Consider the following 23,296-nt stretch of genomic DNA (forward strand, 5'->3'; position numbering starts at 1 on the left):
GTATATAGATGAATGGTAGTGTACGTTCACAGAACGTGACCAATTGACGGACTCTCTCTTGTCAAGAGTTGTTCCGAGTGGATATGGGTATATGTATCTTTTAGACCTGAGATTGCAACCGGTGGCTTGCAAGCAACTCACTATACTTTGATGCTGGACTACCTAGATTTCTAATTCAGCGACGGAAGGTTTCTGGGTCCAGTCAAGTACTTGTGGTAGTCAGTTACAGATCAAGATGGGATTGACCTTCCTTAGAAATAAGGGTGAATGCCTTATGTTTTCAATTAAGTAGTACCCTGGTCAGAAAAAGTCAAATCACTATCACTTGACTTATTGAATTGAAATATATTTCCGGATGGATCGTTTCAGGGTAGACAGACTCTGAACCCACCCTGGGCATTTTCTGGTCAAGAGGATGAATTATGCGGTAACCATAGTCCATAGGTTCTAGAATATTGCTCTGCATCTATTTCGGCTTATTTGGACGTCGGATCCCATTACTAGTTGGTTACATCGATTGGTACAGAAAGTGTTCCTGTGCTAGCAGCTTAAGTTCGAACCTGTGAGGTCACACGTTTTGAGACTTTTTTCTGGATCAAACATTTCTGGCTGAGAATCATGAAAGGGTAAAATGATCAATGTGATTAACCGTTATACCCTGAGCAAATTATTGCTCATATTGGAGAGACCAATTGGTGATTGGATCACCAATAATCACCAATTAGACTCAATTAGATTGAGTGGAGAAAGTTAGGTCAAACCACAATTGACATTGAATGTGATTCGGTGTTCAATTTCCTTGGGTTCAAGTCAAATCAGATTTGACTAGCTAAAAGGTTGATTAGAACCCTTTTCCTTTATATAGGGTTGGGACCATCTTCTTTTCCCCTTTTGCCCTTTGAATAGGTCCCACCTTATATCCTTATAGGCCCCACATCTTGCTTGAGTGGGATCCACACCTCGTGATGCATGTGAGGACTGCATACTGGATGCATCCTAGCCCTGTGGTAGAGTTCAAATTAGATTTGTACTCTTTACAGGACACCTCACACCTTGGATTGGCTTTGAGCTTATCCATCTAGCCTGCGGGGCCCGCATCTTGGACATGTGGCACAGTGCATGTGTGCCACCTCCACCCTATAGGACACCTCACACCTTGGATTGGCTTATCCATCCAGCCTGCGGGGCCCGCGTTCTGGACATGTGGCATAGTGCATGTGTGCCACCTCCACCCTACGGACATCTCACACCTTGGATTGGCTTATCCATCCAGCCTGCGGGGCCTGCGTCCTGGACATGTGGCACAGTGCATGTGTGCCACCTCCACCCTCCAGGACACCTCACCCCCTAGACTGAGATTCTTTCTCATAGCCATCCAATCACACTTCATGAGAGCTTTATAGGCCCTCATGAGCACCAGGACATGTGGCATCATGCATGTCTGATATGTGGCAAGTGAGCCCCTTTTGGACTTCCTCTTCCTCTATAAATAGGGGAGATGGCTGCCATCTTTGTAGAGAAAAAAAAAATCTGGCTTAGAGTATTTGGTGTTTTGACACCGGTTGGAAAAGAGTGAAGTGAGCTTTGAGAGTTCATGTTGTAAGAAAAAGAAAGGAAAAAGAAAAGATTGAAGGAAAGGGTAGCTAGTCCTCTTCCTCCTAGTTCTCTCCCTCTCTCTCGGCCACCTGCTGCATCCCTGCGAGCTAGCACTCCCCGGGACGCCGGTTGATCCAGAGGCCTCGCGTGGATTACTTGTAGAGGCCGGACGCTTGTGCGGTTGCGAAGCAGCAAGCTAGAACCAACCTGCTGAAAGGTTAGTGTTCTATTTTCAGTTTTTGGAGTTGAGATTTGATCTCAATTCAAGAACACATATGATGTGATCCATGCATGAATATTTCTATCACATATCCTGCAGATTCATCTGAAAATTTCATAGGATTGGATCAGATCCAAAGTTTGCAATGGGCTATTTTGAACAACCCTATTTTATTCCGCTGAAAATTATTTTCAAATTGCATACTTTCACCTTAATCGGCGAATCCTTGGTGCATACGATGCTCGAATTCTATTCAATTGGTATCAGAGCTCGTCCAGGTGTTTTGTGATATCAAAGTTTGCATGCATGTATGAATTCGAGAGAGAATGATTTGGATTTGAAAAGGGTTTCAAAGTCTGAATCGGTTTTCTGTTTCACAGTCGCCGTGTACAGTTATCGACAAGTTACATTTAGTGATCGACAACTCTACAGTTAAGCCGACTTTGTGGTCGACAAGAATATCTTTCAATTGTTAACCTCTGATTGTAGTTGTCAACAAGCCTGATATAGTTGTTGACCCCTTCTTCACAGTTGTCGACAAGTCTTCTGAAGTTGTCGACAATTGTGCTACTGGTCAGATTTATATGAAATATAATCTTTTGCGTATGATGTAGTTAGATTATTTTATTTCATGATGTTATTCATATGATGAATAGACATGTTTGTATGCATGTGGACCATTTAACTTGAACATTAAAAGGGGTTTTAATGATTCAAAGTTGTAATGCATGCAAAACCAAGATAAGACATGAATAATGCAATACACTTAATTGGAATTAAGTATTGATATAGATCCTAGATTTTAAAGGTGATTTAAACATCTAAGACATTGCATAAATCATGGGGGTAATGGGTTATCCAAATCAAATCTGGTTGGGTTAGACCCAATGGTCAAAATCAAAATATGGAAGAGTAACTGGTCAAATCTAATTTAAAATATTTACTTTAGATTCGATCAAGGTAACTCTTGATCTTTGCAATAGTTGTAGTTGATCAAGTCCATATCTCTTGATAAGACCAAATGGATGTTGATTTGGGCTCCACGGTTGAGCACTGAGTTTTGATATTGATCGAATTGAAATTGATGAACCAGTTGGTGCCTAAGGCAACTGTTATCAGTAGATTTTTAATTGGGAGCTACTTGCTGGATTTCGGTCCAGTCAAGTTAATGGCATACTCTTCTGCTGATTTTACTTATCTGGCCATCTAGGTGAATCTCTTTTGATCAGATCTCTGATTAACTCTTGTTGACCTATGCCAAATAAGGAAATCGGTCGGACCGATTAGGTGCACTAACTTAAACCTGTTCTTATTAACCTCTGATTTGAAGAAGTCAGTGGGAGGATCAAGGTTAGTCAGCTTTTCCTATTTCATAAAAATCCTCTAAATTTTCAGATTCTTAAAAATGGTGTGGTTAATGGAAGATGACCGTGTCATAGCCTTCCATTGCGTTGAAATGATAATGAGTCCAATATGTTTATGATCATTGGAGGCGATACATGCCTGGTGCTCATCGGCTATTGGGATTGTCACTCAATTAATGTTGAATCGGTTGCATCCATTAAATAGGTGGTTAGGTGAGCCGAGTGCTGAGTTACGCCCCGTTCAATGCGACGTTCGCAGCGGAATTCGAACGGAACGTCGTTCATCGTATGAACATGCCTCGGATCGTAGAATTCAAAAATTTTTCTGGATCCAAATCTAGAAGATCTTTGAACTCATTAGGAAGGGGAGATTAAGATCTGAGGAGGGTTGATTAAGATTTATAAAACTGAAACAAAATCAGAAGTTATTAGATTTGAAGATCTCATTTTCAAAAATTCTGCAAGTGTAGAACACCACAGCTTGATGATCTATCCTAGGTTCTTGTTTGAGCCGCACAATTGTCCGGCCTCTATATGTATCCATACGAGGATCTAATCATCTGAGAATGGGTCTTACCAGAGTGCTAGCACCTTGCAAAGACCTCTCATGACTATCATAAGTTGGAATAAGAATCTGCAACTTACCTTCTTGATGAAGAACCTTTCTTCTTCAACCTTGCTCGCGATGGAGGAAGAGGAAGGAGGAACCTTGCATGTGGATCTTCCTTACCTTGCTACCGTGGAAGAAGAGGAGGATGAAGACCCCTGCTGCCATGGAGAAGGAGGAAGAAAGAAGAGGAGGCGTGGAGAGGAAGAGGAGAGAATTCGTTCATAATGTCTCCCTTGCTACCCTTTTATAGATTGGGTTTAGGGCCTCTCCTAATCTTATTAGGAGTTGATCGGTTATTTCAATTTAAAAAATAAACCACGCAATAGCACGTATCCTGTAGAATAGTGATTACGGGTGTCGGTCCACAGGGATTGAAGAATAAGTTATTTTTCTTTTAAAAATAAATCAAGAAGAAGAATTTGCTAACTTGATTTAACTAAATTAAACTATGAGTGCGAATTAGAATTTATCAGAATAAATGGATCTAGGGTTTGGAGTCCACCACATAGCATTGCATCAGGGTTTGTATTCTTTATTTTTTTATCTTTTGGAGAGGCATGCAATATTGGCTACAAGTCTTTTAAAATAAAAGCATAAAGAGTTTTAAGAAAATCTATCTTCGGTATAGCAAGAAGTGTCTACCTAATTATGCTAACCTAGGGTGCAGTACACCTCATCTTCCTAGGCATGGATCATCTTAGACTACTTTAGCAAACATGAATAATAAATAGCATGCTCAAAGTTTAAACATCATAAAAGGATTTTTCATTGATAATAAGAATTTAAAAAAACTCCAAAATAATAAAGAAAATAAGAACTACAATGCCCTGTAACATTGCTAGGGCTTCATCCAGCCCTAGACTAGACGTTTAGCCGAGCATGGCTTCCGGACGACCTTCCATCTTCAAATGAAAGCCTTCACCTCCCATTATTCCCAAAATATCACAAAATATTCTCTTTCACCCCCTCCTTTTCTTTTCTTTTCTTCTCTCCCGAACAGAGCATCCTCCTCTGTTCTTCAAACCGTGCCCCCTTCTCCCAAGATCTCTCCTCTTTATGTAGTCGTCCGGGGTGCTCATTCGGGAAGGGAGAAGAGATACGAACTGCTGATTTCGGGGCGTGATGTTGGAGGGCAAATCGCGGACGAAGAGGGAGAATGGCTGGATCTCGGGAGGAAGGCGTGATCCGTGGAGTGCCAGATTGATTGTAGATGGCCGGATCAATGGAGCTGGCGACGGGAGGCTGATGCGCAAACGGAAGAACATGAGATGGCCGCGGGATCGATGGGAGGCTGATGCGTGAACGTCTGGATCTCGGAGAAGACGGAGACGGAGCTAGAGACAGATGCCGACGGCTGGAATCGCGGAGGAGTGATTGCTGGCTGCACCGGCAGATGGCGGAATACCCGGGGATGAAGATGATGCCGTGAATCTCGGCTGCTGGGAGGGGCTGATCGGAGGATCGATGGGAGGACGCCGTGGACGGCCGTGATGCGCAGCGGGAGGAAGAAGATAAACAGTGGCTTATGTTTTGTTTATATATATATATATATATTTTTTTTGTAACACTGTTCATATGAACAGTGTTTTTTCACGGAACACTGTTCATATGAACAGTGATTCCAGTAATTTTTTTCGAAATTACTGTGGATATTTAATTATATTTTTTTTAGTTTTAAAATTATAAATTTTATACGAAGGCAGATAAGGAATTGGTTGGGAATTGGCTTTGGATTTGAGGTGGGTCATGATTGTTGATTTGCTTGAACTTGTTCTCGAGCCCAATGTTATTTAAATTTAATTCTTGCTAAACTGCTTCAGACCGAACTCGACCAGATAAAATAAACAAGACTGTGACTTAATAAAAAGGGTTACTCAAACCTTTTCCCATACAAAAATAATTAATTATAACTTTCAATCTAATCAGGACCAAAACCCATTTAATTATACCCTTAGCTTGATTACAATCCCATCAGGTTACCGAACCGGGTCAACACAATCTCCTCCTTATATATTTTTCTGTAGTTTTCATGAAAAGATCGCAACCAAGAGAGAGACAAGTTCAGAGTCTGGTTTAAGAAAAGAATTATTTACTTCTTACCATAATTTAAATTTATTTCAATGATTATTCAATTTCATGGTAAAGTATGTATTTATCAGTTTAAAAACATTGACAAGTGCTATGAAAAGATAACTAAATTATAAATTATTCAGCACTTATCAGGAGTATGGAACTATAACCCACCCTTGGATTAATGCCAAGTGTCCAATCCTTATGCTCATAGATGCATGACATGTGTCCACTTAATCAATAGATTAATTTTCTAATCACATTAGGATTCCTAATCTCATTAGAAGAATTAATTGATTTGGGAGCATGCATCCTACGACGCCATGTGGACTTTAAAGTCCGCATAGTGTGAACATGACTTAAGTCATATTCATCCTACGACGACATGTGGTTTTTAAAATCCGCACAAACCTTGGTTTAATTAAATTGACCTAATCATGAACCCAAATCAATTTGGGTCGAACACAATTTGATTTGGCTCATTAAATTAGCCCAATTGCAATCCAATTGCAATCAATTTCACTTAATTCTTCTTTCATTAACTTACTAACACTTAGTGGGTTAATTCAATCACCAATCATATTGATGATTGATTTCTATTGTGATTCCAAATCATAATTATGATAGTCTTACTAATTAAATCCTCTATGTGTGTGACCCCGTAGGTTCTATTTTGATTGGTAGTGAGACATATTGAGATCTCCATCTCAATATCACTGAAACTTCTTTCAGTGGACTGAAACTATTTCAGTTCTACTCTCAGGGTTCACTGATCACCAAGTGAATGCCTTCGAATCTCACAATCCACTAGTGACACCTAGCAGTATATGGTGGCAACCCAGCAGAATGGAATGTCTGAACCTCTAAGTGCAGTTAGCGTATGATACAGTCCCTCTATCATGGATCCCGACGTGACGGAGATTATGGATTCTCGTTAAACTCCATCGTCCATCATATGTCAAATTTATACGACTTCCAGTTCGAGATATGGAAAACTCTTTTTCCAAAATATCTGGCCAGAAATTTATCAAACTCAGTCTCATAAATCACATAGGATCACTCCTAATTTATCAAGATCGATAGATCCCATCTAGATGCAACTCTATTCCAAAATGAACCTACTATAGCCAATCCGTACTACAAGGACTTGAATGGCTACGGACCAAGTTCACATGCTCGTCAAACTACAGCAACCTCATAGTGAATAGCTGAGGCATCGCAGGTCAAAGGACCAGTCATACAACTGCAGCATAAGTAGTCACTGACGAGTGGATAGATATCCATGTGACTACTATCTTTGGTCATGCTCAGTACTTTGTTCTCTAACAAGTACTTGCATAATCACTCCAGTGTCTCTACACCATGGACTCGAGACTCGTCCATCTGACTAAGTGATCTGTGCACTAATCTCAGCGGATCGATCACCGTCCCTCGTGATGGATCCATCGATCAGGAGCATTTAGAAATTAATCCCTAATGACACATGCCTCAAATTCTCAACTTCTTTGAGAATATGTCTTATCATCTATTAAATTCTTGGACGATTCATGGACACATACAAAACATGAATGAAAAATAAATTGCCCAATCTTATTTATTAATAAGAGTCAAATTACAAATTTGTGCCCCAGATTACAAATATGCGTCAGCCACGTTGGCTTCTAGGGCATACTTCTAACAATCTTTCACTTGCACTAAAGCCAATCAGACATGTATTTAAGTTCCATTTTTTCAAGATGGACTTGTAATTTCTTCTGACTCAGCTGCTTAGTGAATGGGTCCGCCACGTTATCAGTGGAGTCTACTCTCTGCACCTCTACATACTTCTTTTCGAGGTAGTTGCGAATTAGATGAAATCGCCGCTCTATGAGCTTGGACTTCTAGTGAAACCTCGGCTCCTTAGCCAGTGCTATGGCACTATTGTTGTCGCAGAAAAGGGTTATGGCATCTGATGACATGACTCCTAACTCTTCGACAAACTTTTTGTACCAGAACGCTTCCTTTGCAGCATCCTATGCAGCAATGTACTCTGCTTCCATGGTAGAATCTGCAATAATCGGTTGCTTGGAACTCTTCCAATTTACCGATCCTCTATTGCATAAGAATACATATCCTGATGTAGACCTTCTATCATCAGAGTCAGTCATGAAGTCTGAATCAGTATATCCTTCTATCTTTAACTCTGTGCCTCCTCCAAAGATCAAAAACATATTCTTAGTCCTTCTCAAGTACTTAAGGATATTTTTCACAGCTATCCAGTGCTCCTCGTCTGGATTCGACTGATATCTGCTCGTGACACTCACAGCATGTGCTATATCAGGTCGAGTACATAGCATGACATACATGAGGCTCCCTATTGCCGATGCATAAGGGATCCTACTCATGCGTTGAATCTCTTCAGATGTTTTGGGACACATCTTCTTGGAGAGATTTATCTCATGCCTTAGGGATAACAATCCCCTTTTAGAGTTTTCCATGCTGAAACTCTTCAACACTTTCTCTATGTACATTTTCTGTGATAGGCCAAGCATCCTCTTAGATCTACCTCTATAGACCTTAATTTCCAAAAGATAAGATGCTTCACCTAGATCTTTCATGGAAAACTTCTTAGACAGCCATAACTTGACTGATGTGAGCATGGGAATATCATTTCCAATTAAGAGTATATTATCCACGTACAATACGAGGAATACTATAGCCCTCACACTGACCTTTTTGTACACACATGGTTCCTCTTCGTTTTTGATGAAATCAAACGATTTGATCATATCATCAAAACGAGTGTTCCAACTCCGAGATGCTTGCTTTAGTCCATAAATGGATCTTTGCATCTTGCAGACCTTGTGATAACCATCACTGGAAGTGAAACCCTGAGGCTGTTTCATATAGATATCTTCCTCAAGATATCCATTAAGGAATGCAGTTTTCACATCCATCTGCCATATCTCATAATCATGATAAGCTGCAATGGTAAGCAGCGTTCGAATGGACTTCAGCATGGCTACCGGTGAAAAGGTATCCTGATAGTCAATGCCTTTGCGCTGACTATAACCTTTTGCCACCAACCTTGCCTTATAGGTCTCTACCTTGCCATCCGAACCCATTTTTCTTTTGTAGATCCATTTACACCCAATAGGTATAATACCTTCAGGTGGATCTACTAAGGTTCATACTTGGTTGGAATGCATGGAGTCTATTTTTGACTTCATTGCATCCATCCATTTTTCGGAGTTGATGTCTAACATCGCTTCGTTGTAGGTTTTAGGATCATTACTATGATCTCTTTCTCCCATGAGGAACTCTTCCTCTATATCCTCTGTAATCATACCTAAGTATCTTTCAGGAGGATGGGAGATCCTACTGGATCTACGAGGTGGACGAGGTTCTTTATATATTGGCTCAATGTGAATAGGTTCACTAGGCTCAATTGCTCGTTGCTCTTGAGAGATTTTCTCTTTGAGCTCAATTTTCCTTCCACTGCCTCTATCAAGGATAAACTGTTTTTCCAAGAAGATGGCATATCGGATCACAAACACTTTGTGGTCTTCTGAGATGTAAAAATTATATCCTAATGACTCTTTAGGATATCCAATGAAACGAGCACCAATTGTCCTAGCCTCTAACTTATCTGCCTGTTGTCGTTTAACTTGGGCCGGACATTCCCAAATCTTGAGATAACCAAGACTTGGTTTCTTACCATGCCATATCTCATACGGTGTGGTAGGAACGGACTTAGAGGAAACTCTATTCAATATGTAGATAGCTGTAAGTAGGGCATCTCCCCACAAGAATAAGAGTAAGTCAGTGAAGCTCATCATGGACCTGACCATATCTAATAGGGTCCGATTCCTTCTTTCTGATACTCCGTTGAGTAGAGGTGTTCCAGAAGGTGTCCATTGTGAAACTATACCAATTTGTTTGAGATAATCGCGAAACTCTCCACTAAGGTATTCTCCTCCTCGTTCTGATCGAAAAACCTTAATGAGTTTTCTTGCCTATTTTTCTACTTCAAATCTGAATTCTTTGAACCTTTCAAATGCTTCAGATTTATGTCTCATAAGATAGACATAACCATACCGTGAGAAATCATCGGTAAAAGTAATAAAGTAGAAAAATTGACCCCTAGCCTACACATCGAACACTACAAGAAAAAGGAGATTTCCCGACGCTTTTTTCCCGACGCTAGGGAGAAGCGTCGGGAAATTTGGGTTCAGCGCCAAACTTTACCGACGCTTTTAAAAAGCGTCGGAAAAGCTTCGAAATCAACGACGCTTAAAAGCGCTGTCTAAAGTTTGGACCTACAACGACGCTTATAAGCGTCGTCGGAGGCCAAATCCATTTAAATATCAGCCCCCTCTCGATTGATGCCCTAATTTTTTTCTTCTCCTCTCCGCCTCCCTCTAGCGCCGACATCAATCCACCGGGAGTCCTCTTCTTGTCTTTCCTCTCCTGAAACCCTTCTCCTTCACCAGGTAAAAGCCTTCTCCTTCTCCTTCACCGGGAGATATACCTCTCCTGATTCAAAATCCTGCTTCTCCTTCTCCTTTTCTTATTTTTCCCCTTTTGTTTTCACTTGTTCTTCTTTTTTTCCTCAGGTAATGGCGAAATATTTCAAGATATACTCTAAAAAGAAAGGACAAAGGCCGAGTCCCATGAATCAGATTTTGAATCATAGAGGTATATCATTTTTCTCTGCCCCTCTTTTCTTCTTTTTTAATTGACCGTCTCCATTTTGTTCTCTGGCTTCTCCATTTTGTTCGCAGGAAGGGTTCAAGAAAGGTCTCGATGGCCGCCTCTTGGTATTTTTTTTTCTTTTCTTTCTTAAATAAAGTTTTATGTACATGGTTATTGTCCCTTTGCCTTAATTATCACATATTTTCTTGAAGAAAATTGGTGCCTGGGAGTAATGCAAGAAGATGTTGTCCCTGTCTTACATGATTTCCTTCTTACTTTTGGAGTTCTTGATTTCCTTCTTACTGTTGGAGTTCTTGATTTCCTTCTTACTGTTGGAGTTCTTGATTTTCTTTTTACTTTTGTTTACTGATGCCTAGGTGTTGTCCCGAAAAAAAAAATTCGAAGAGTTGATGTTGTCCAGAATTGATAGCGTAGATGAGCCAAACTGGATCTCTGATGTAAGAAGGAATAGGGATGCTGAAGAAAATAATTTTTTTAAAAAAATTAAATACATTAGCCGACGCTTATAAGCATCGTCTTTGAGGCTTTTAGCGATGCTTTTAAGCGTCGCTAAAAAGCGTCTCTAAAAACTGATCTTTTACGACGCTTTCCGAAAGCGTCGGAAAAAACTTTTCCCACTCAGGTATCGCCGACGCTTCTGCGACGCTTCGTTTAGCGTCGGTCAAACTTTAGCTGACGCTTATAAGCGTCGGTAAAGGTCATAAAAAATGCCGGGAAAGATGTATTTTTCTGTAGTGGAATGGGCCACACACATTAGTGTGTACTAGGGCAAGTATTTCAGCAGACCTCTTCCCATGTCCTATAAAGGGTAATTTGGCTATTTTTCCTTGAAGGCAGGATTCACAAATCGAATATGACACAGAAGTCAATGAACTCAAAAGCCCATGTTTCTCCAATTTGTTAATTCTGTCTTCTCCTATATGACCAAGTATGAGGTGTCACAAATACTTTTGATTTATCTCATCTCTAGATCTTTTAGATCCTATGGTACTCACTGTATGCTCAGATACGTTCACAGATACATCCATATGTAAGTGATAGAAACCGTCAATCATAAAACCACGTCCAAACAGTTTATTTCACAAATAAATAAAAACGTAATCTTTATTGAAATTGAATTCATAATGTTTCTGTGCTAGACAAGATACATAAATTAGATTTCTGCTAGCAATAGGTACAAAATAAAAATCTCTAAGTATCAAACTAAATCCTAACGGTAAATGCAAAGGGAATGTGCCGACAGCAACAGCAGCAACTCTTGCTCTATTGCCAACCCATAGGGTTACCGCACATTCCGTAAGCCTTATACTTTCTTTTAGACCCTGCATGGTAGTGCACAAGTGAACACTAGAACCAGAGTCTATAATCCAACTGGAAATAGAAGAAACTGTTAGATTAGTTTCAATAATGAGCATATTAGACATACCTTCAGAAGGCGTGTCACCCTTCTTTCTCTTTATGTTTCCCATGTAGATAGGATAGTTCCTCTTCCAATGGCCGTCTTCATTGCAATGGAAACATTTTTCTTTGGGTTCGGCCTTCTTCTTAGGAACTTCCTGTTAGGATCTGTCACATGCCACTGAAAATTTAAAAAAAATTTAGATGCGCAGCGGAAGGATATGTGCATATCCCGTTCATCGTATGAACGTATTTTAAAACCATTTATAGATAGATAAGGATTAAATTCTATTAAATCATTTTAAAATCATGATTAAGAAGATCAGATCTTCACCTTGTGCGGATAGATGGTCTCCGCAAATCTGATTTACATGGTATTTGATGAAGGTTCAGTGGAAGCCGCACATGCGTCCGGCCTCTACAGGCATCCACACAAAGTAATGAATCGATCGAAGCCTTTGGATCTCCCCGGGATGTTAGCTCCCTTGCAGAGATGGCTATAAACGGCTGAGATCCTCTCCTTTGAATCAACTCTTGATTGCCTTGAGAAGAAGAAGATGAAGAAGGAATCTAGAAAGAAGAAAAAAAGGCCCTTCGCAGCCTTTTCTTTTCCATTCGCTAGAACCAAGGAAGAAAGACCAAGAGGAGATGAAAGCCTCCTCTTCCTTTCTTCTTGCTGATGACGGATGAAAGGAGGAAGAGAGGAGAGGTCTTCACGGCTGAAAATGAAGGGAATTTCCTCAAAAATTCGCAGCCCCTTGACCCCCTTCTTTTATGGTGTGTGGATAAGGATGAGCTCCTAAATTTTAGGAGCCCATCTTTATCCCTATTTTGAATTCAAATAGAAGGGGCATGGCCCCTCCTTTTTCCTTCATGCCACCAGCCAAGGGAGAGGCGTGGGCCCCTCCCTCTTCTCCCATATGGTCAGCCCCTAGTTGATCAAATCAAGTAGGGAGGGTTGGGTCCAAAGGATGGGTCCAATCCTATTCAAAATAGGATTATGTACATCCATTTTAATTTCTCCAAATTCTAATCCAATTAGAATTTAATTGAACCATGACTCAATTGAACTCTTCAATCCTAATCCAATTAGGAGTCATTTAATTAATTAGATTAAAATTAAAATTAATTAGGACTTAAGAAAATTCTAATCTAATTAGGACTTATTAAATTTCAGCCCTAAGGCAATTAGGACTTTAGAAATCCTACTCCAAGTAGGATTCTAATTTAATTTGAAATCCTAATCCAATTAGGACTCCAAGGATCCTACTCCAAGTAGGATTCGTGATCAAGTCCAATTAATTAAATCCAATTAATTAAATTAAATTGCAATCCTATTGCAATTATTCCTTCTTCTAACCACTAACTCTTAGCGGGTTAACCAATTATCAATCTAATTGATCATATGTGATTCTTAATCACAATTCAACCATCGGATCGGTCATTATCTCTAAAGTGTGTGACCCCATAGGTTCTATTCTGACTGGTAGTGAGATATATTGCGATCTCTATCACAATATCATTTAAAACTCCTTTCAATGGGTTGAAACAATTCCAACTCAACTCACCAGGGATTATCGACCATCAAGATGATCCCTATGAGTCTCACCATCCACCAGTGACACCTAGCAGTATGTAGTGGCTATCCAGCAGAGTAGAATGATGAACCCCTAGGTGCAGTTATCGTATGATACAGTCCTTCTATCATGGATTCCTACAGACCGGAGGTCATGGATAACTTGTCAAACCCCATCGTCTATCATATGTCTAGATTTATTCGACTTGAGTTCGATAGTGAAGAAACCTCTTTCTTCACTGTATATTACTGCCCTGGCCAAGGTCTTAGAACTCAGTCTAATAAATCACATAGGATCACTCCTCTTCTATCAAGATCGATAGATTCCATGTAAGTGCATACCCTACTCCTACAGTAAACCTACTGCAGCCAATCTACACTACAAGGATCCATATGATTAGAGACCATGTATATGTGCAGTCAAACTACAATAACCTCACTGTGAACAGCCGAAGCACCGCAGGTCAAAGGACCAGTTATACTACTGCAACATCAAGCAAGTCACTGACGAGTGGATAGACATCCAAGTGACTTCTTGTCTTGGTCACGCTCAGTACCCTTATTCTCTAACAAGCACCTGCACTATCACTTCAGTATCCCTACACTGTGGACTCGAGTCTCATCCATCCATAAGAAAAGCGATCTGTGCACTGATCGGATTAATCACCGTCCTCGTGATGATCCATTGATCAGGAGTATTTAGAAATTAATCACTAATGATATATGGCTCAAATTCTCAACTCTTGAGAATATGTATCATCATCTTATTAATTTCTTGGACGATTCATAGACACATAAACAATATGAATGAAAAGATGCCCATTTATTATTCAATAATAATAAAGTCAAGTACAAATTTATGTTTCAGAATTAATAATGTATCTGCCAGATTGGCTTATAGGGCATACATTTAACAATCTCTCACTTGCACTGAAGCCAATCAGACATATATCTAAGTCCCATCTTCTTAAGGTGGGCTTCAGTCTTCTGCTGATTTAACTGCTTAGTGAGCAGGTCCGTCACGTTGTCCACAGAGTCTCCTCTCTGCACCTCGACATATTTCTTTTCGAGGTAGTCGCGTATGAGGTGAAAGTGCCGCTCTATGTGCTTGGACTTCTGATGAGACCATGGCTCCTTAGCAAGAGCTATGGCGCCATTATTATCGCAGTAGAGTGTGATGGCATCTGATGGCATTACATCTAGCTCTGCAATGAATTTTTTGAACCAGAAGGCTTCCTTTGCAGCTTCAGAGGCGGCAATATACTCAGCTTCCATGGTAGAATCAGCAATGGTCGGTTGTTTGGAACTCTTCCAATTTACCATACCACCATTGCATAAGAACACATATCCAGATGTAGACTTTCTATCATCAATATCAGTCATGAAATCTAAATTTGTGTATCCTTCTACCTTTAACTCTGATGATCCTCCAAAAACCAAGAACAAATCTTTAATTTTTCTCAAGTATTTAAGAATGTTCTTCACAGCTGTCCAGTGCTCTTCGCCTGGATCGACTGATATCTGCTAGTGACACTCACGGCAAGGGCTATATCAGGTCGTGTACATAGCATGGCATATATGAGACTTCCTATTGCCGAAGCATAAGGGATCCTGCTTATGCGTTGAATCTCTTCAGATGTGTTGTGGCACATCTTCTTGGAGAGATGAATCCCATGCCTAAGGGGTAATAGACCCCTCTTGGAGTTTTCCATACTGAACCTCTTCAGTACCTCCTCTATGTACATCTTCTGTGATAGGCCAAGCATCCTTTTAGATCTATCTCTATAGACCTTAATCCCCAAAATGTAGGATTTTTCCCCAAGGTCTTTCATGGAGAACTCTTTTGATAACCTGACCTTGACCGAAGTTAGCATGGGAATATCATTCCCAATCAGTAGGATGTCGTCCACGTACAGTACGAGGAACACGATAGCACTCCCACTAACCTTCTTGTAAACACACGGTTCCTCTTCGTTTTTGATGAAATCGAACGATTTGATCGCATAATTGAAACGAGTGTTCCAACTCCGAGATGCTTGCTTTAGTCTATAGATGGACCTTTGCAGCTTGCAGACCTTGTGATCTCCATCACTGGAGGTGAAACCCAAAGGCTGCTCCATATAAATATCTTCATCAAGATATCCATTCAGGAAAGCAGTTTTCACATCCATCTGCCAGATTTCATAATCATGAAATGCTGCACTAGCAAGCAATGTTCAAATGGATTTCAGCATAGCTACAGGTGAAAAGGTCTCCTGATAGTCAATGCCTTCGCGCTGACTATACCCTTTCGCCACTAGCCTTGCCTTATAGGTCTCTACCTTTCCATCCGATCCTATCTTTCTTTTGTAGATCCATTTGCATCCAATAGGTACTATACCTTCTGGTGGATCTACTAAGATCCAAATTTGGTTGGAATACATGGAGTCCATCTCTGACTTCATGGCTTCCAGCTATTTCTCGGAATCGATATCAGATATCGCCTCGTTGTAGGTATTGGGATCCTGTACATATTCCCTATCTCCCATGAGGAACATTTCCTCTGTATCCTCTACTAATATACCTAAGTATCTATCAGGAGGATGGGAGACCCTACTTGATCTACGAGGTGGAGGAGGTACTACGTGTACTGGCTCTATGTGAATAGGTTCTATAGGATCCATTACTTGTTGCTTTTCAGAGACTTTCTCTTCAAGCTTAATTTTCCTCCCACTGCCTCTATCAAGGATAAACTGTTTTTCCAAGAAGATGGCATGTCGGCTCACAAACACATTGTGATCCTCTGAGACGTAAAAATTGTATCCTAATGACTCTTTAGGATATCCTATGAAACGAGCACTTATGGTCCTAGACTCTAACTTGTCCGTCTATTGTCGTTTGACGTGGGCTGGATATCCCCAAATCTTGAGATGACCAAGACTCGGCTTCTTACCATGCCATATCTCATACGGTGTGGTAGGAACGGATTTAGAGGGAACTCTATACAGTAAATAAATTGCGGATAATGAGGCATCTCTCCAAAGAAACATAGGCAGTTCTGTGAAGCTCATCATGGATCGGACCATATCCAATAGAGTCCGATTCCTCCTTTCTGACACCCCGTTGAGTTGAGATGTATCCGGAGGCGTCCATTGTGAGACTATGCCATTCTCCTTGAGATAGTTCCGAAATTCCTCATTAAGGTATTCTCCTCCTCGATCTGATCGAAGAACCTTAAGAATTTTTTCAGTTTGTTTTTCTACTTCATTTCTGAATTCTTTGAACTTTTTAAAAGACTCAGATTTGTATCTCATAAGATACACATACCCATATCGTGAATAGTCATCAGTAAAGGTAATGAAGTACGAATAACAATCCCTGGCTGACACATCAAATGGGCCACACACATCAGTGTGTACCAGGGTAAGTATTTCAGTGGTCCTCTCCCCATGTCCTACAAAGGGCAATCTAGCCATTTTTTCTTGAAGACAAGACTCACAAACTGGATATGACTCGGAAGTCAATAGGCCGAGAAGCCCATCTTTCTCTATTTTGTTCATTCTGTCCTCTCTAATATGGCCAAGCCTGAGGTGCCACAAATACTTCTGGTTTATCTCATCTCTGGATCTTTTAGATCCTATGGCATTCACTACTTGCTCAGACACATTCACAGACACATCAACATGCAAGTGATAGAGACTGTCAATCATGAAACCACGTACAACTAATTTATTTCTGAAATAAATAGAATAGCAGTCTTTGTCAAATGTTAAAATATGACCATCCTGTGCTAAACATGAAACAGAAATCAAATTTCTACTAGCAGCAGGGACATAATTGAAAGTGAATCCTAGGTTCTTCGGTGTTAAGCATGCTGATTTTTTTTTTTTAAAACCATGGCTGAACCTGATCGGGTTACCTACGTACCCCTTCATAAGGGGGATCAAGCCATACGTAGTTCTTTTTAAGTTTTAAAATACAGCGGAAAAATCGAATCAAACAATTTAATTCATGCATGCTTACAAGATCAAATCTAGAAATCAGCACCTTAAGAACACATAGGATTATGCCGGAATCGTTTAAACTATTATGCTAAAACTTTCATGCATGATTAACTATCAGATCTGAAACTTAAGAACTCTATTCCGATTAATCTCCGAATATCCATCGAATGGATTCTGGAGATATCTCCGTGAGGAGCCCCAAAAGAGGGTAAAACCTCGGGGAATCAGACCTAGATCTTGACACCATAATAAAAGATTAATGTAGAATTAATACCCTTTATGATGGATGAAACTTGTGGATCTGATCCTCGACTTCGCAGCCACGCACACGAATGGCCTCTACGAGAAGTCCACGCGAAGTTCCTGAAGAGATCCAATCCTGCGGAAGTGCTAGCTTGCGCAGAATTTCTTGAGGCTGAAATTTGATCTTCCAAACGCTATCAACTTTTGATCCGCCTTCTTGGAAGAACTTGGAGGAAAGGTTGAAAGGGATTGAAGAGGACTTAGATCTGATCTAAAGACTCTTATCAGGGACCCCTAACACTAATGGCGCGATGGACTTAGAGGAGGAAGAAGTCAGCTAGATTGAATGCAGAATTTTTTCATGCATGAACTAGGGTTCCTCTCTTTTCTTTTCCCTTTTTTCTTCTTCTTTTTCTCTCTTTTTTCCTTGAATTCGACCACCAGATGATGGAGGTCCTTTTAATGTTGCTCTCCTACCTAACTTCATGCCAACCATCCCATATTTGTGGAGGATTTTGTGGGGTTTTGAATTTTGAATTCAAAATTCAAGTTCATGTGCCATTACATGATGAAGCTTGATCTAATCTAAACCATTCATCATGTTGCCACTTTCCTCTTTCAATTTCGAAATTCCCATGCCCCCAAACAGATTAGAGGGTCACGTGGTGATTTTGTGATGATTAAATTCGAAATTCAACCTTAATTAGAGTGAGATAAAGATAAGGATGACATGTCATGAAGAGAGAGAATTTGATCTTATCCAATTCTTTTCATGAATTTATCTATCCATTTCGACCCATCTAATGATGAAAGAGGTCCCTGATGTTGCCAAGTGTCCTATGGCACCATTAAATAAATTAAATTAATTTTTAATCATATTAAAAATTAATTTATGGCGCCATGTATGGATATGTGACAAGTGGATTTCAAGATCCGAACAGTTTCAGATCAAACCCATTTAATTTAATTAAATCCTAACAATTAGAATGATCCAATTACCATGGGTTGAACCTAATTCAATTAGGTCAATCCCTAATTAAGCACAAATTTAATCTAATTTAATTTGGTCAACCTAAGTCCTCTTGATTCAGACCTAATCCAATCAGGTCAAAAACCCTGATTGATCCCAGAATTGAATCTAATTCAATTTGGCTCATCCTTAGTCTAATTACTCAATCCAATTGAGTTCATTAGCAATCTAATTACTAATTAATCCTCCGATAATTACTTTAATTATTTTATAAGATAATTTGCCAATTGAATTGACCAAATTATCCCTGAATGATTCTTAATCATTCATCAGCCTTCTTGATCAATCAGGAATCTTCTATGCGTGTGACCTCATAGGTTCGAACCTAAGCCGGTAGTATAGGAACGACTTCTACACTAATCGATGTGACCATCTAGCAATGGTACCCGACGTCCGAATAGGCCGAATATATGCGAAGCAAATATTCTGGAATCCTGAACTATGGTTACTGTATAATTCAATCCCTTTGACTCCTAATGCCAGGATGACTTAGAGCTCACTGTCAACCCTATAATCAGTACATCCATTATGTGATTAACTTTAGATATCCCGTGACTCCTCACTGGGATTACCCTGGCCAAGATTTTGCTAAATTAATCACAAGACATTATTCCTGTTTCCAGGAGGGGTCAATTCCATCTTGACTCACAACTGACTACGCAAGTACTTGACTGCACCCAGTGACCTTCCGTCACTGAATTAGAAATTCAGGTAGTCCGGTACCAAAGTACAGTGAGTTGCTTGCTAGTCACAGGTTGCGGTCTCAGGTCAGAGGGCCAAACTTATACCCATATCCACTCGGAACATCTCTCGACAGTAGAGCGTTCCGGAATTGGTCACGTTCAGTGAAATGTACTCCTACACTTCACCTGTATGGTATACCAGTGTCTCCACACTCCTTGTTTAAGAGGACAACCAACGTATATGTCACACAACGACCTAATCTCGATAATGTTGTCGTCCTAGTAACAACATATTATTTGGTCGCGAACAAGTTTAAGGACTCAAAGATAAATCCTCCTTTATCATAACATAAGTCCTAAGGACTTCATCATATAAGAGTTCATTTGAAGATGAAATGATGAATAATGCCAAATAATACTTTATTAATTTGTCAATTTATTTACAAAATTCAATCATCAATATGTTGACGATTGACATTTAGGATACAATTCCCAACAACTCCCACTTAGCCTAAAGCCAATCGGCACAGTATCTAATACCCATCTTCGACTTGTGTTCGTTGAACTCTTTGATGCCGAGGACTTTGGTAAATGGGTCAGCCAGATTTTCTTTTGTGTCAATCTTCTGAAGATCAATATCACCTCGTTCTATAATCTCTCGAACCAAGTGATAGCGTCGCAGAATATGCTTGGTCCGCTGATGTGCTTTAGGTTCCTTTGCCTGAGCTATGGCTCCAGTGTTATCACAAAATATAGGAACTGGACCATCAATGGAAGGTGCCACTCCCAGCTCGGTGATGAACTTGCGCAACCATACAGCTTCCTTGGCTGCATCAGATGCTGCAATGTATTCTGCTTCACATGTAGAATCTGCCACTGTATGCTGCTTGGAACTCTTCCAGCAGATGGCCCCACCCTTAAGAGTGAAGATATATCCCGACACGCTCTTGCTATCATCTTGATCTGACTGAAAACTTGAATCGGTATATCTCTCAAGTTTTAAGTCAGAATCACCGTAGACAAGCCACTAATCTTTAGTATTTCTCAAATACTTAAGGATGGTTTTTACAACCTTCCAGTGGTTGCTACCTGGATCAGACTGGTATCTACTCACTACTCCTAGTAAGTATGCCACGTCTGGTCTAGTACATGTCATGGCATATATTATAGATCCCACTGCCGAAGCATATAGAATTCTATCCATACTTTCTCTTTCTTAAGAGGTTGTCGGACAATCCCTTTTAGAGAGGTTAATTCCATGGCCCATTGGAAGATAACCTTTCTTGGAATTAATCATACTGAACCTTTTCAGTATAGTATCAATATATGTGGATTGGGATAATCCAAGCAATCTTCTAGATCTATCTCTATAGATCTTCATCCCTAGGATGTAAGATGCTTCTCCCAAATCCTTCATGGCAAATTGAGATGATAGCGAAACCTTCATTCCTTGTAATGCAGGAATGTCATTCCCGATTAAAAGAATGTCATCCATATACAAAACAAGAAATATAATAACTGAACCATTAGCCCATTTATAAATGCAAGGTTCCTCTTCATTCTTAATGAAGCCATATGATTTGATCACCTTATCAAATCGTATGTTCCAACTCCGTGAAGCTTGCTTTAATCCATAAATGGATTTTTGAAGCTTGCACACCTTAGACTCATCTGCAGATATAAAACCTTCAGGTTGCATCATATACACCTCCTCTTCTAAATCTCCATTTAGAAAAGCGGTTTTAACATCCATCTGCCAGATCTCATAATCTAAGTGCGCTGCTATCGCAAGCATAATCCGAATGGATTTGAGCATTGCCACAGGAGAAAACGTCTCGTCATAGTCAATACCATAACGTTGACGATATCCCTTGGCAACCAGATGGGCTTTATAGGTCTCTACTTTTCCGTCTGCACCCCGTTTTCTTTTGAAAATCCACTTACACCCTATGGGTTTAATCCCTTCGGGTGGGTCAACTAATGTCCATACATCATTGACCTTCATGGATTCCATTTCGGATTGCATGGCTCCAAGCCATGCATCAGAGTCATGCCTCTGCATAGCATCCATATAGGTGATCGGATCCTCATCGTTTTCATCAAGTTCGACAGGATCCCCGTCCTGGACCAAGAAACCGTAGTATCTGTCCGGCTGACGTGGTACTCTACCTGATCGCCTTAATGGTGCATCTAAGATGGGTTCTGGATCTGATCTAATCAAATCCGACTCAACTAGTTCAGTAGATGGTGTCGGATCTTCTACATGTTGAACTTTCCTAAGCTCAACATTAGAGCTTTTAGTTCCTTCACTAAGAAATTCTTTCTCTAAGAAAACAGCTCTATTGCTTACGAATAACTTTTGTTCTTTAGCAAAGTAGAAGTAATATCCTTTAGTTTCTTTAGGATAACCAACAAAGAAACATTTGTCAGACTTGGGTTCAAGTTTGTCTGTCTTCAAACGTTTGACATACGCTGAACACCCCCAAACCCTAAGATGAGAGGGCATCGGCTTACGTCCAGTCCACATCTCATATGGTGTTTTATTTACAGACTTACTTGGAACCTTATTTAGAATGTAGCAGGCTGACTCAAGAGCATATCCCCAAAAGGATATGGGCAGATCAGCAAACCCCATCATGGATCGAACCATGTCTAACAGAGTTCGATTTCTCCTTTCTGATACACCGTTATACTGTGGTGTACCAGGAGGAGTCCATTGAGAGAGAATCCCATTTTTTCCTAGATATGTCCAAAACTCACTGGTGAGGTATTCACCTCCTCGATCTGATTGAAGAGTTTTAATACTCTTTCCAGTTTGTTTTTCTACTTCATTACGATATAATTTGAACATTTCAAATGATTCAGATTTATGTCTCATTAAATAGACATAACCATACCTAGAAAGGTCGTCTGTAAACGTAATGAAATATGAATACCCACCTCTAGCATTTGTGCTCATTAACCCACATACATCAGAATGTACAAGGGTCAATAAGTCACTGGCTCGTTCACCTTTTCCGGTAAAAGGTGATTTGGTCATTTTACCAAGAAGGCATGATTCACAGGTTGTCAATGATTCATAATCATTAACATCGAGGATTCCCTCTTTACTTAACCTGTTCATCCTGTTCTTGTTAATATGTCCTAGCCTATGATGCCAAAGGTAGACATCCGTGACATCATCTATTTTAGGGCGCTTATTGGACTTGTATATTACATGAACAGGCTGTGACAAAATGTAAATGCCATTACTCAGAATTCCATTCATTACAGCAGCACCATTCCAAATGATATTGCAATAATTCTTTTTTATTGATATTTCATAACCATTTTTGGCCAAAAGGCCTACAGAAATGACATTCAATAAAAAACTTGGACAATAGTGACAATCACTAAGGACATTTACATGAGAGCTAAATTCAAGTTTAAGAATTTCTAAAGCTAGAACTCGAACTGATCTTCCATCTCCAACATTCAGGAACCTTTCTCCTTCTTCAAATCTCTCACTGACTTGTAGCCCCTGCAACGAATTGCATATATTAAAAGGACTACCGGTATCCAATACCCAGGTCGAATTATCACAAATAGAAAAATTGCAAGGTGTTATCATATAAGTACCTTGATTGGCAACTGATTGCCCACTTTTCTTAAGCCGGTTCGGATTGAGAGATGCAATGTAAAGAGGACAGTTCTGTTGCCCAGTAGATACAACCCAAGAGGGGGGGTGAATTGGGTCTTTCAAAACTTTTATGCTACTTCTAAAACTTTTTGATTAACTATGCTAAGTTGTATAGATGCACAGTGAAAGTTAAACTTAGCAAGGGTTTG

The sequence above is a fragment of the Phoenix dactylifera genome, chromosome 14 (genome assembly GCF_051530095.1).
Source record: "Phoenix dactylifera cultivar Ajwa chromosome 14, Ajwa_hap1_PhDact_Kaust_v1.1, whole genome shotgun sequence".
Lineage (NCBI taxonomy): Eukaryota > Viridiplantae > Streptophyta > Magnoliopsida > Arecales > Arecaceae > Phoenix > Phoenix dactylifera.